At 57.5% G+C, this 13,335-nt stretch overlaps 1 long non-coding RNA gene across 1 annotated transcript; it reads right to left on the bottom strand.

Annotated features, from left to right (window-relative positions):
- Positions 1–8,267: 8,267 nt before the first annotated feature.
- On the bottom strand, positions 8,268–13,095 carry LOC140639574 (uncharacterized). The gene is made up of 3 exons (XR_012036233.1): positions 12,963–13,095; positions 12,069–12,174; positions 8,268–9,068 (listed from the first exon to the last, which is right to left on the bottom strand). It is a non-coding gene; the product is annotated as an uncharacterized lncRNA (long non-coding RNA).
- Positions 13,096–13,335: the final 240 nt, after the last annotated feature.

Below are 13,335 nucleotides of genomic sequence, written 5' to 3'. Positions count from 1 at the left end.
CTAAGGAGGAGATCAGGGGACCCGAAGCTCCCAGGAGACCCCTGGAGGAAATGAGCCGTGGCCCTATTATGAGGCCACATGTCAACAGTGTGCGAGATGAGCGACAGAAGTCATCCCAGAGCTAACGCGGGCCTGTACGTGCCTATATAAATGCTTCCGAGGCCGCGCGCTCAGGCTGGGACTTGCCTGTGGCCAGCTAAAGCACGCTGGCAGGACTGCAGCCTGGGCCGGCCTGGGCAGCGTGCCTGCAGCGCGAGATGTCCAATTAGAGGTCCAGCCACCCCGGGGGATGCTGATTTCCAGGTGTTGGGACCAGAAGGCGCAGATTTGATTTATGTGAAAGGCTAATGGCAGTCAGAGGAAGCCCAGATCACTGCAGGGAGGAGCTGCCCCTGTGGTCAGGGATGGGCGGGGGTGCCAGGGCCCGCAGTTCCCGGCAGGCCAGCAGGTGGCTTGGGGGTCCACTTGGCTGCTTCACGCCAGGAGACAGGGCTGTGGCCAGCCACATAGACTAGAACTTTCTATCACCTGGCCTCTCTCTGCCCTCAGGGAGAGCCGCTTGGCCCTGACAGCGGGCCTCTGGCCAGCTCAGCTCCCATGCCAGCACTGTCCCTGACATGCAGGGTGAGCAGGGCAGAGTCACCAGTGCCCCAGAGCAGGCCCTCTTCAGATCCTTCTAGGCCTCTGCTTCCTGAGACAGCTCAATGTTGTGGTCAGAATAGCAGCTCCAGGCCCTATTCCCCGGGAACTGTGACCCTACATGGCAACAGGACCTTGCCCACAGGCTGGAGTTAAGTTCCCTGAGATGAGGAGGTGACCCTGGGCTCAGTGTCATCATGGTGAAGAGGGAGTCAAGAGGTCAGGGTCTGGGGGATGTGGTATAAGAAGGATCCCACCAGCCACTGCAGCATGAAGGTGGAAGCCAACACGCAGACCAGACCTGAGCATCCACCCGGCTTGCACGCACTTCAGCCAGGAGCACCAGGGAAGCCACTGAGGATGAGGCCCAGAAGTCAGTGACTCTGTCCCTGCAGCATCCACTGGGGCGCCGAGGTCCTGAGGGCACGTGGCCACCATCGCGGTCCCCGGGGCTGGAGCCAGCCTCACTGGCAGCCCCTGCCCAGCCCTATAGCTTCCCCAAATCAAAGCCACAGGAGGCACAAGTGGGGCAACAGTGCACTGACCTCTTACCCCACTTATGCGTCTTCTCGTCTTCTCCATTTGGGCTCCTTGACAGGCTTCCTTTGTCATGGGAAGCAGGGACAAGTTGCTGGTCCCCAGGCTCGGGAGGACACAGACTGCCCAATCCCCAAGAAAGGAGCACACTGCTTGGGGCTGGCTCTGAAGGCCAGAGGGGCAGGAGTCACAGGACACGTGGAGGGAGACAGTGGCAAGAAGGCACGGCTGCTTCACACCAGCATGCACTTGTCACGGCCTTGTGTGGACACACCCTGGGCTGGGTGTCCTTGGGGATCCAGAGGGAGACTTTCCAGCAGGGGATGGAGAGGTCAGTGCGTGAAGAGGACAGTGCAGACAGGCAGTGGGACCCGGGGGGCTGGGGGGGGCACAGGAAAGGCCCTGATCAAGTGCAAGGTCAGTGTCTGGCTGAATGGGAGCCCAGGGCAGGGAGTGGCAGGGGCTGCAGGTGGAAGAGGGTCAGAGGGGAGTCCCCTGGACTGGAGGCTGAGCAGCTGGGGTTGGGGGGGGGCAGGGAGGCGGGAGCTGAGGCCAGCCCCTGCAGGACCCCGTGCGAGGAGCCAGGAGGGTTCTAGACGGTTCTCTCTGAGCGGACAGGGAAGGGGCAGGGCTGAGACTGGAGACTGAGGCGGGGAGGAGGCCCAACCCTGCCTATCCGAGAGGCGATGGCTCGGCCCACGGCCCACGGGCAGTGGGAGGCGTGCGTGGGGCCTGCTTTTCCCGGAAAAGCCAACGAACGTTGGAGCTTTGGGAGAAGGCGCTGGACCCCACGTCCCGGAGGCCCGGCCCAGCCCCGTCCTCCCGCCGGCCCTCCCTGGAGTGGGGCCCGCACCGGCCGCGGCCCTCGGGGCCTTCTGCTTCTTGGGCGGGTCGGCCGTTGTCCTCGTTGTCCTCCGTGGAGCGTGGAGTGGAGCGGAGAGCGCCGCCTGCACGTCTCCCGGGGCCGCTGCGCCTCCCTCCGCCCCGGGCTCCCAGATTTCATTACCTCTAATGAGCCCGTCTGAGGCCAGGCAAGGCAATTAGGAGTGCCAGGCCTTCCCGTAAGCGCTCCGCAGAGCCAGGCAGGCATGCGGCCCCAGCCGCCGCCCACCGCCTCGTAATGAGAGGGCGAAATCCGGGAATTAATGAGGACAGGAAAATTAATCACAGGTTGCCAGGCTGTGCTGCGCCCCGGGAGGCATTCTGTAGGTTTGGAGCCTCAGACCCCCGCTCCGGATCTGGGGGTGGGCCCCAGGATCGTGCCGGAAACACATCCGGAGCCTTCCTGGCCTGGCCCGCGCCCCCGGGGGTGGTGGGGAGGGGGGCGGCCGGGGCAGGGCTGGGCCAGGGCCAGAGCCGGGAGGACGGAGGCTGAGATCGGGGCCTGCCGTGTGCTGTGTGACCTGCGGCGGGTGCTTAACCTCTCTGAGCTCCAGTGTCCTCCACCTCTTAGAGGAGGAGAATAATCCGGCTCAGGTGTGGTGCTGATGAGACGTGGGGAGTCTCTCGCCAACCCCACAGCCGATCACCAGAGACGGGGCTCCCTCCCTCTGCCCGGGGGCTCCTGTCCCACCCGCCCAAAGGATTTGTAAAGTACCCACGTGATGACGACCCGAGGCGGCATCCTTGGGCCTAGGGATGATGTGACTCCCCTAAATTAGCTCTGAGGATAGGGGAGGGCCGGAACGGAGAGAAGCGCCTGCTAAAAACATGGGGGTGGGGGCGGGGGCACAGCCTGTGCAAATGCCCGGAGGTTGGAAAGGGCAGGTGCATTCGCTTGCCCGGCGGGGCGGTGCTACTTGGAGCAGAGTGGGAGACACACGGTGGGGTTCTGGGGCGGGCCCAATAAAGGTAGGCACTGGATGCCAGGCTGGGGACCTGGCTGTGTGGCCCGTGTGCACGGGGGGAGGCCCCGCACCAGTCTCAGCCCTGGCCTGTGGTCAGCCTGGGGCTCACTGTGGAGGTCACGAGGTCTGTGTTTGGGTTGTCATCAGAAGGCAGTCACAAACAACAGCGCATCCAAAAAAGTGACTGGGGCGTTTTTTACTGGGGACAGTATTACAAATGTGTTTTCAATCCCCTTCCAAGAAAAAACGTTTACATAAAAGACATTTTGCTTTCCAGGCTCCCTCCCCTAGAAGGGATTCTTTGTTTACCGCCCAGTAGGTTGGGTGCATGAGAAGGGAGAGGCTCTGGCCTGCAGTGGGCACAGGTGAGGGTAGGCGTGCGGGTCGGCACAGGTGTGCATAGGTGAGCACAGCTGGACCCAGCTCAGGGGTAGCGTGAGGGAAATGCCAGAGGTGGTGGGCTTGAAGGAAGATGGGATGGGGAGCAGAGGGCCTCCGAGGCCTCCCTGGTACGTGGGAGCCACGGTCTGGGCAATGTCTAGGGTTCTCTGAGAACCTACGTCAGGCTGGCCCTCCCAGGGGAGCAGCAGGAGTAGGGAAGGAAATCCCTCTGGGAGCCAGGAGGCTTCTAAACAGCCAGCTGTGTCTTGAAGGCCCTGCAGACTCCCTGGGCAGGGGCAGACAGAGGCTTCCGGGGGACGAGCATCCTGACTGCAGGGTGAGGAGGGCGTGGTGGTTGGGTGCAGGGTCCTCCAGAGCTAAGGGGGAGAGGCCGGGGGCTGAGATGGGCTGCTTCCAGAACCAGGCCTTCTTGCTGTGAAGCTGCTCTTGGTATCAACCCAGGAAAACCCCAACAGATGTGCTGTGCCCCAGACCCCCACCTTGCTGACCCTCTGCCCACGGAGGCCCTCCCAGGGGGCTTGCTGTTTTGTCTTGTGGCTGGGTGCCCAGGGGTCTGCTGCTCCGGGCTGCTTGATCTCAAGCCCTGGGTGCCCTGCAGGGCTGAGGCCAAGATTCAGCAGGACCAGCCTGCACCCCACACAAACAGCCTGGGTGTGCAGAAAGTGATACCCAAAGGACAAGCATGGGGGACCCAGGAAGCGAGGCATCTCGAGGAAGCCTTCTGGGCATCCTCCAGAAGTGGTGGGTGAACTAGTTCACAAGTGGCAACTCTGGCTTCCAGAAGTTTCCGGCTAACTCCTCCACAAAGAGGCAGCTCCTACCATGTCCTCTCCAGGAAGACTTCCTTGAGCCCCCAGCTGTGCTAGGTACCCCTGGCTCATGGAGGTTCCTCACCGCATGCCCACCCCAGCCCCTGTCCCCCCGGGCCCAGCCTGGGGAGCAGACCAAGGGAGGTGGAGCGGTCAGAGAAAAACAAACCTCCTCAGAGTTCTGCATTCACACGGGGCCCTTCCCTGCTGGAGAGGCTGCGGTTTGGGCCAGGCCTCTGTTGGCTTCTGGAAGTGGGGGTGGGCGGCCCAGAGAGGACTGGGGTGGGGGAGTGGGGGGGTCCATGCTCATGCTAATTGAGAAAGCCTGTTGGCTGTGCCTCCATAAGGGTTTTCCCGATTGCTTTAATAATGAAATGTTTTATGACATCAAATATTTCTCCTTATTAGCCCAGAAAGGTCAGGGCACTGAGCCTTCTGCATTTCCCGGGGCAATTGGATCTGAGCTAGTTCGTGATGGAGGCCTGCTACTGTCCCCAGTGGCTGGCAAGGGGACCTTGCCCCTGGCTTGGCCCTTCGGCTTCTGCGTTTGGCAACTTGGTTGCCTTGGGGATGGCCGGCCTCAGTTTCCCCATCCCTATACGGAGTTGGACCCGTTGAGCTGGGCGGGGAGAGGTCGCTTTGGGTTCACATTCTTGGAAGTGTGAATGAAGACTCATTCTGGTCAGAGAAGCCTCTTGGCGAAGGGTGGGCGGGGGTCCGCGCTCTTCACCCCGCCCTGGCCTAGAAGCCTCCATCCAGCCCTGGGCCCGCTGGGCCCTGGGCTCCCGACCGCACTCTGGGAGGGAAGCTACAGCTCACCAGAGGTGGCCGCATCTCCTAATCCCCTGGATGTGACCCTTGTAACACCTCCTCCCTAGAGACGCGCACCCCCCGATACGCCCAGGTGTGCGGTATGGTCCCTTCCACGGGTAGAAATGAGTCCGGGTGGACGAGCATAGCAGGCAGCTTCATGCAGAGCAATCATAGCTGCCTTTGCGGAATGCACGCTCGGCGCCAGAGCCGCTCATCAGATGAGGCGGTGCTGCTGTGACAAAGCGGAGGCTGGGTGACGTGTCCAGGGTCTTGCTGGCTCCACTCAGGGCAGCCGGGCCTGGAACCCTCTCACGCCTTCACTTTCGCCGCAACCCCTTGCTGGAAAGTGGAGCTCCCAGGGAATGGCAGCCTGAAGTCCTGTCTACACTGGATGCGGTGGGAAGAATTCGCTTGGAGCACGCACCGCGGAGGCTGGAGGCTGGTGGCAGCCGTGGGGGGGCGCAGGGGGCCCGGGGCTCAGGAGACAGGCCTCGGGTAGGAAGTTGGGGGCCCGCCCTGCCCAGGATGAATGGGGTGACTTGCGGATGGCCGTCAACACGGACGAGAGAAACCTGATGAGCTCAAGAAACACCCTTTGCCCAAAAATCTCTCTGGAAAATTCAACGGGAAGCCGAAGCTGCCAGAGACTCGGGCTCGTCCCACTTGCTTCTTCTGAGCTCCTTGGGCCCAGTTATTTGAGAACAACCACCCAAGATCAACTTTAGAGACACTTCTCCCCGCGAAGAGAAGGCAGAGAGCTCAAGAGGAACACGGGCAGGGGAAAAACACGGAACCTTCCTTGACTTGCCAGGTTTACACTTTGAAATGAGAAGCAAATGTTGGGAAAACATGTCAGATGTTCCAGGCTCCGAAACCAGTGAGCGGCTTGGAGAGAAACAGGGAGGCGTGATGACAGCCTGTGTGGGGCCGGCGGGGCTCCTGTCAGACGGGAGAGGGCCCCCCAATGAGTCGTGACACCGTCGGGCCACACGGGAGGGACCCAGCTTGCCCAGAGGGAGGTGGCCAGGCTGTCATAGGGGAGCCTATGGGAGGACAGGTATTTTGCCCAAAGACAGGAAGACTAGGGTGTGTGTGGGGCAGATGCAGATATGAGAATTGCTCCACTGTGACCACAAAGCTCTCAGGAGCAGAAGGAGCCAGAGAAAGTTCTGGAATTAGGGGATGCTTCCTTTGTGCCCCAGCCCCGTGCCCATTTGAGCTCAGCTCTGACTACCTCACTCTTTCCCATTTTCCTGTGAGGAAGCGAGGTCCCAGGAGCAAGGACAATCTCCTGCCGTTCCCTGGGAGCAGGGGAAGGGCCACCTTCCCCCTGTGGTTCCCGGGTTTGCAGGAAGCAGGGTACAGTGTCTGGGGGGCGCTGGTGCCATCTCCTTCTCGAGGGACCCTCTCGGGCCCTTGCACTTGCTCCCCGTCTGTATGTGGTCATCCTTCCTTGAGCTAATATCCCATGGGCCTCATGCCCAACGTCTACAGAAGGCTCCCCTGGGTGGCCCCAGACAGCCGGGCACATGCTTACGGCCTACGGGGTTGGTTTTCACCTCACCTCCAGAAGTTTCTTACATTTAGAGCCAACGGGCCTGGGCGTGAGCTGCGCGTCCTGAGGGACTCTCATCTTGCGGGGATGTAGGAGGAGGGTCCCAGGAGGGGCTGATTCCCCGCAGCTCAGAAAGCTGCCTTGTTTGGGCCAGGGGTGGGCGGGAAGGAGAAAAAGCAGAGCTGGCTTGGCCTCCCAGCGCTGCCACCGTCCACCTGGGTGGACTTGGGCGGGACCTCTTGGGGCTCCAGAGTTCACGGGCACCAGAGGGGCCCCGCATCCCACTGGGGGTCTGTCCCCAAGGCCGTGGGCCCTCGCCTCTCACGGTTCTCCTGAAAGGCTGGCCCGGGCCCGGGGCCTTGGCTGGCTCACCGACTGGCCCCCCGGTCTCGCCCTCATCAGGCAGATGTGATCGCTCCCGCCCGCTCGGGGTACCCGGGGCGCGTGACAGCAGATGCCACACTGATTGTGGCCGCTCTGGGGCAGGGGGCTGGACACATCGCGGGAGCACTGTTGGCAGCAGGACGCCGAGGGGCGGGTGCTGTGTCACGGGCGCCCAGCAGGCCGCGTGGCCCTGGGCTGATAACTACTTATTATGCCAGCAAGAGCCCCCAGCCCTCCTAACGAGCCTCTCGGGGCTCCCTCTTGCAACAAGCCGAGTGTTTTTCTCTGCTTCGGTGGAGATGAATACAAGAAATATGTACGTGTCTGGGGCGAGATGAAGCAGAGTTCAGATAAACCAGACTTTGTAAGCCGTAATCGGAGGTGCCTGAACACCCCTCCCCTTGCCAGAAACTTGAGGGGAGTGAGGGCTGCTGAGCGATCCAGGCATGGGGTGGCCAGGCCGGGCAGTGCCCATCCCTTTGCTTGCTGCAAGCTGAGCATGGGCCTCTTAGGGACCTGTGTTTCTATTAAGTGAGTCTGGCCTGAGAGAGCTAAGTAAGAAACTGAGGCATGAGCCATCTACAGATTTGGAAGTGCCCCCCATGACCCCCAAAGGACATGGTGATTCCCACCACAGAAGAGTCTGTCCAGGCTCCCAACTCCTCCAGCGTGTGTACAGTGTGAGCCTGGGAACAAAAAACCTGATGCTCCGGTGTAGAAACCAAAGATTGTGGCCACACAGCATCCCGGTTCTTTGTCCTGGCAGCCTGGAGGGCCGGTCTAGGTAGCCCCACTGGACAGGAAAGAACAGACATGCAGACCAGTTCGCTGACGGGCAGTTATCCAGTTAGCCAGCATGGGAACCTGGGGCTATCTGACCCCAAACCTTCCTACTGCCCCCCACAGCCTCTCCTGAGACTAGACATTTCTTTGGGAGGATCCTCTCCATCATACATAGAGGCCTTTGGAAATATGATGAAATTATGGCTCCCAGAAAAATGTGCACATGCACACTTGGGTATCAGAGGGGCTTGTGAACACCATCACGTTTGGGTTGCAGAGGATCTAGGGACCCACCACTCTGGGTGTCACACAACTAAGGCTGAAGTTTGCAAATAGGAATCCTTACAGATCTCAGGAGGTCGATCTGGCTTCTTGGTGGCTCCCAATCAAATTCCAAGGGAGACATTACAACAGATGGCCTGAGAACATCTAGGCCCCCCAAAATGGTTCTGGGATCAAAACATGGATTCACCAAGAATCAACCATTTTCTGCTTTAATTTCATTGCTAACCTGGTAGCCAGTGGACAGGCAAACATAGTCATCTCTGGATTTGGGTGAGGGTTTTAACTGACAGTCCCTCAGGCACCTACAGGAACGAGGAGACATCAGGTCTTTCCATAAAATCATAGAACGGAATTCCTGATCCATGATTGTGGCGAAGAATGCAAGGACCCCGGACAGAGGGGCAGCCACTGGGCCTTCCTTGCCTTCCTCTGCCCAGCAGTGTCCTCACTCACTCATCAAGAGATGGAAGACAGCCCCCAGAGCTGGGGGGGGACTTGATCTCATGGGTGATTGGCCAACTGTGTCCACGGGAGTGGTGGACGGAGCAGGTTCTGCGTTGATGAGACTGGAATCTGCATCTTCATACGCTGGGGTGAGAGCACCGCTCTGACACTGCGCGAGGTGAGGGCAACGGCACTGCTGGAGGAAAGGTGTCCTGCTGGGACCCCACACCAGAAGTGGACATCCCTGTTCCTACAGGGATGACTGCCCAGAGGCCACCGTGGTCTGACGGACTGAGTCACAGCCTACTTAGTAGCTTGGGGATGGTTTCACTTTGCAGTTAAGTAATCTTTAATAAGCTTGTTTAGAAAAGAAAAAGACAAAAAGCAAAGGGGATAACTACTTGTTATGGCAGCGTTCTCAGGGAGGGGCCGGCCAGAGATGATGGTGTTCCTTCCAGGTTTTGCCACAACATCCACCAAGCTGCTTCCAAGATGTTTCTGGTTGGCGCCATCCCAGAGCCTATTCATGCTGGGGTCTGTGGGCTTCCTGCCACAGAAGTTGCCAGGGTCCTGGGTGAGCAGGAGAAGAGGTCAGGTCCAGGAAGGAAGGCAGATCCCAAGGTCATGGCTGTGCTTTGGGCCTGGGCGGTTGGGTGGGGAAGGGGGTGGATTCACAAAGGTAGGCTCTGGGGCTTGGTGAGGGTCCTGAGCCCCTTCTGTGTGGGGGGACCCTTATAGCTCAATGGTGACCAACCATATCCGCATTCATCCCATGCCCACAGTGGCTTCAGGGTGTAGACAGTATCAGCTCCACGTTCAGGAGTGGGAAATGTAGGCCAAGGGAAGTAAGGTGACTCTCCAAGGCACATCTGGCAGAGAGGATGTAGTCAGGGCTTTCCGGGCCTCCACCTCTGCTACTTTGCACCGTGATGCCTTCTGGGCCATATTCTGGGGCCGCACATTTTCCCATCTAGCAGTGCTTATGAAGAAAATTCAAGACAAAGATTTCCACTTCTGGAAGCAGGTCTCTACCTTCTTCTCCCAGCCCACTATGTCCTGGATCCTTCCTCAGCACCCAGCACCCCATACCCAGCACCCAGCACGATGCCAGGTACCTCAGCTGCTTCACCCCCTCTTTTTTAAATTGTAATTTTAAAATTGTTCTGAAACTTTCTCCCAGTGCCGTTCCAACTGGCTCCTCATCAAAGCTTGTCTTTCCATGTTTCCTAGTCCTTGGCCGGAATATCAGAAAGTCTGGAAGAATCCATGGAGCACAGGAAAGATGACTTCTAGATCTTTCCACCAACCAAAAGCATTATCTTTAACAATGAAAATAATCATAGGTTTTGGGATGGTTTCACAGAAAACTGTAGTCTTCCAAACCTGGACCCAGGCTTTGGGAGCTCCGCTCACTCTCTCACGGGCTGTGTCATGCTGCCTGTAGCACATTGTTCCTCTGAGACTCTATCTTCTCACATAAAATCAATATAGTTGCTATGAAGACTGAGGAAGATAATGTGAGAGTGGACTCAATGCTTGGCAAGTGTCAGGTACATTGTCAAGATGAACACATGTCCTTCCCTTATTATAGGCAGTCAGGACCCAAAACTTCCATCCATCCATCCACCCACCCACCCACCATCCATCCATCCATCCACTCATCCATCCATCCAATCACTGATCCATCCATTCACTCATCCATCCACTCATCCATCCATTGATCCATCCATCCAACCACTCATCCATCCATCCATCCATCCATCCATCCATCCATCCACTCATCCATCCATCCACTCATCCATCCATCCACTCATCCATCCACTCATCCATCCATTGATCCATCCATCCATCCACTCATCCATCCATCCATCCTTCCATCCATCCATCCATCCATCCATCCATCCATCCACTCATCCATCCATCCACTCATCCATCCATCCACTCATCCATCCATTGATCCATCCATCCAACCACTCATCCATCCATCCATCCATCCATCCACTCATCCATCCACTCATCCATCCATCCATCCTTCCATCCATCCATCCACTCATCCATCCATCCACCCATCATCCGTCCATACATACATACAGTCCTGGGCCCTGGATGGTTTCATAGCACTGGGTTTCTGTAGTCTGAACCCAGTGTTCTTACAACTCCCCACAGCTGCCTCTCAAATTCCACTTCCTGCTCCAAAACTGAGACTTTTCTAAGGACTCATTGGAAGGCCCTTTGCATTGCTCTTTGGCAAAGACTTTCCATGAGACTTTTATAGAAGGCTTCCCAGTATGGTTTGTCCCTCCTGCCCCCTCCCACCTTGCACACCCCCATTCCTTAGTGTGTTGCATTATGGAACCTAAAGATGGAAACAGAACGGTTACCCTTTTCAAGTTGATTCCCAAGAGAAAACTGAACGAGGAAACCCACTGTCGCGTGACCCCTGTCACAGCTACAAAAGCTCTGGAGGCCTGGAGAGCTGGGCATCAGATGTTTATTCACTTGGTGCCAATCCTTAGTGAGGAGGACAAATTTAAGTGAAGAAATGAGCAAAACAACCCAAGATGAGCTGAGAGTGCTTCCTTTTCTCTTTTCTTCATTTTTTTTAAAATGGTATCCAAGACTGAGGTTCTTTTCAATATGTCAGGCTTTTCAAAAAAAAAAAATGATTAAAACGCACCAGATTATTAAATAGAGCTGTTTCAGACTTAATTTAGCAAACTGTAACATTTTTATCATTTTTATAAAGCCCTTTTTAATGAAAACCGTCTGCAAGGAGACCAAATATCGAGGCTGAAATCATGTTTTCTCTGTATTTGTTATCCGTGAAGACGTCGTTTCCAGATTTTACAGCAAGAATAAATTTCATTTCGGAGTTTGGGTCTCCGCAGCAGTGCCACACATCTCTGGACTTTCCAATTTACAACACAAGAAGCTAATCCTGCTATAATTTTTCATCCTTGCCAGCTCCTGACCACAATCTCATACCTTCCTCGCCTCTTTGTAAGTGGAGCACTTGTAGCAACATTCGACTCAATGTGTTTATTTTATATGAGCCCAAAAAATGTTGTTCTAATAAGCATAAACATATTTTCTCGGTGACAAAACATTTTCATCCCCTTAGTCCTGATTTCACAGGTCACCACTGGCTGCCAGTTCCCACGAGCAGTGTCCCCAGTCCGCTGGGCGGTAGGCAGGAGGCGTCAGAGGTGGTTTTCCACGGCACCGCGCGGGGTCTGTTTGGGAGCTGTGCCTGCCTGTCCGGCATCCCGGCCTGCCCTGGACACCTTTCCAGTGACACCTCGTTAAGAGAGGTGAGACTTCCAGCCCCGGAAATCGTGGCTGGGCCAATACCCTAATGCTCCCTCGGAAGTGATTGCTCAGGTCCAAGACCCCCTGACCTGGCCGAGTGGCCGCCCCATGACCACGGGCTTTGCTCCTTGTTGGAAGTTGAGTCAGCTGGAGGATGCAGAGTTGCATGAGGTGGGCCAGGCCCTGAGGCCCCAGCCAAGTAAGGTCATGACTGGCACACATCGGGCCGGAATTAAGCTCTGCCTAGAGGGGGCCACTCACCTGGTTTGGTCCCTTTGGCTTTCCTCGCTTGGCTGCAGAAGTCAGCTGGGGCCATGAGGCCATTCCTTGGGTCCTTCTGGAGGGCATGCTGTGAACTCAGGGATCTCTGGCAAGAAGAGGATTTGACGAGGGTAATGGAGCCCAGAGCCTAGAAGGGGGACCTGTCCACCTGAGGTATGATAGCCAGCATCCCAGCAATAGGCAGAGACTAGGGGACTGTCCCTTTCTGCCCAGCAAGCCAGCTTTGACTGGATTCTGAGAGAAGCATCGGTCCCCCTTCTGTGAGGATGGGATGGGAGGGGTCACCGTGACCAGGGCCGTCAAGAGGGCAGTCTCGGCTCTGGGTCGGGTCCCCACGTGCTGCTGGATGTGGGGAAAGGGTCTGGGTCACCCACCTGGATGCCCCCTGCAGGGGCAGTTGGTGGCAGTTTGCTTCGAGGGCTGAGCTGTCACCCGGGACTAGAAGTGGGTGACGACCATCCTGGTCTGCCAAGGCCTGGGCTTTCCTGGGATGTGGGGCTTTCGGGGCTAACACCAGGAGAGTCCCAGACAAGGCAGGATGAGCTGGTCACCCCACCCGGGAGGCAGGTGGTGTCTATACCACTGTCTCTGGGGGCAAGTCACTTTCTGTAGGGGTCCGTGTTGGACGGGGCTCCCCTCTGCCATGGTGCAACACCCTTTGTGTCCCCCAGTGGCGTGGGGGTGTCCTCCCCGCTACCCCTGTCCCCTGTAGTTAGGTGGAGGAGCATGTTACTGCCCATGGTCACGCTCAGGCCTCAACATCACAGGCCGGGCACCCAGACACCTGATTCCCTGGGTAACTGGCCTCCCCAGGAGGCCAACTGTCCCACCTGACATGCGGAGACACAGAAGCCAGAGCGGGGTGGGACTTACCGAGGTCACCCAGTGAGCGAGTGATGTGGCGAGGACTAGATCCTTCCTAGGTCCCTGATCCTGGCCCAAGGCTGTCTCCACCCCAGGCCATGCCCGGGCCTGGCCCCAACCAACCTCCCCACACATTCTTCCAAGAAGTTAGGCCAACTTCCAGTTCAGCTGAGGTCACCGAGAACCCCGCGCTGCTTATGTCACATCCAGCCTCACGCTCCCCATCAATGCAAATACCCCCAACTGGCCCTACCGCCAAACTAGCAATCTTCCGAACCCCATGCTGCGAGAAACAAAGGTCCAATTCAGCCTCCCGGGTGGGAAAGGGGATCTCATTAAGGCCCTGGCAGCCAACGTGGGGGCCGAGGTATTGTTTTTAATG

Source organism: Canis lupus, chromosome 9 (genome assembly GCF_048164855.1).
Source record: "Canis lupus baileyi chromosome 9, mCanLup2.hap1, whole genome shotgun sequence".
Taxonomy (NCBI): domain Eukaryota; kingdom Metazoa; phylum Chordata; class Mammalia; order Carnivora; family Canidae; genus Canis; species Canis lupus.
This window is presented reverse-complemented; position numbering and strand designations above follow the sequence as displayed.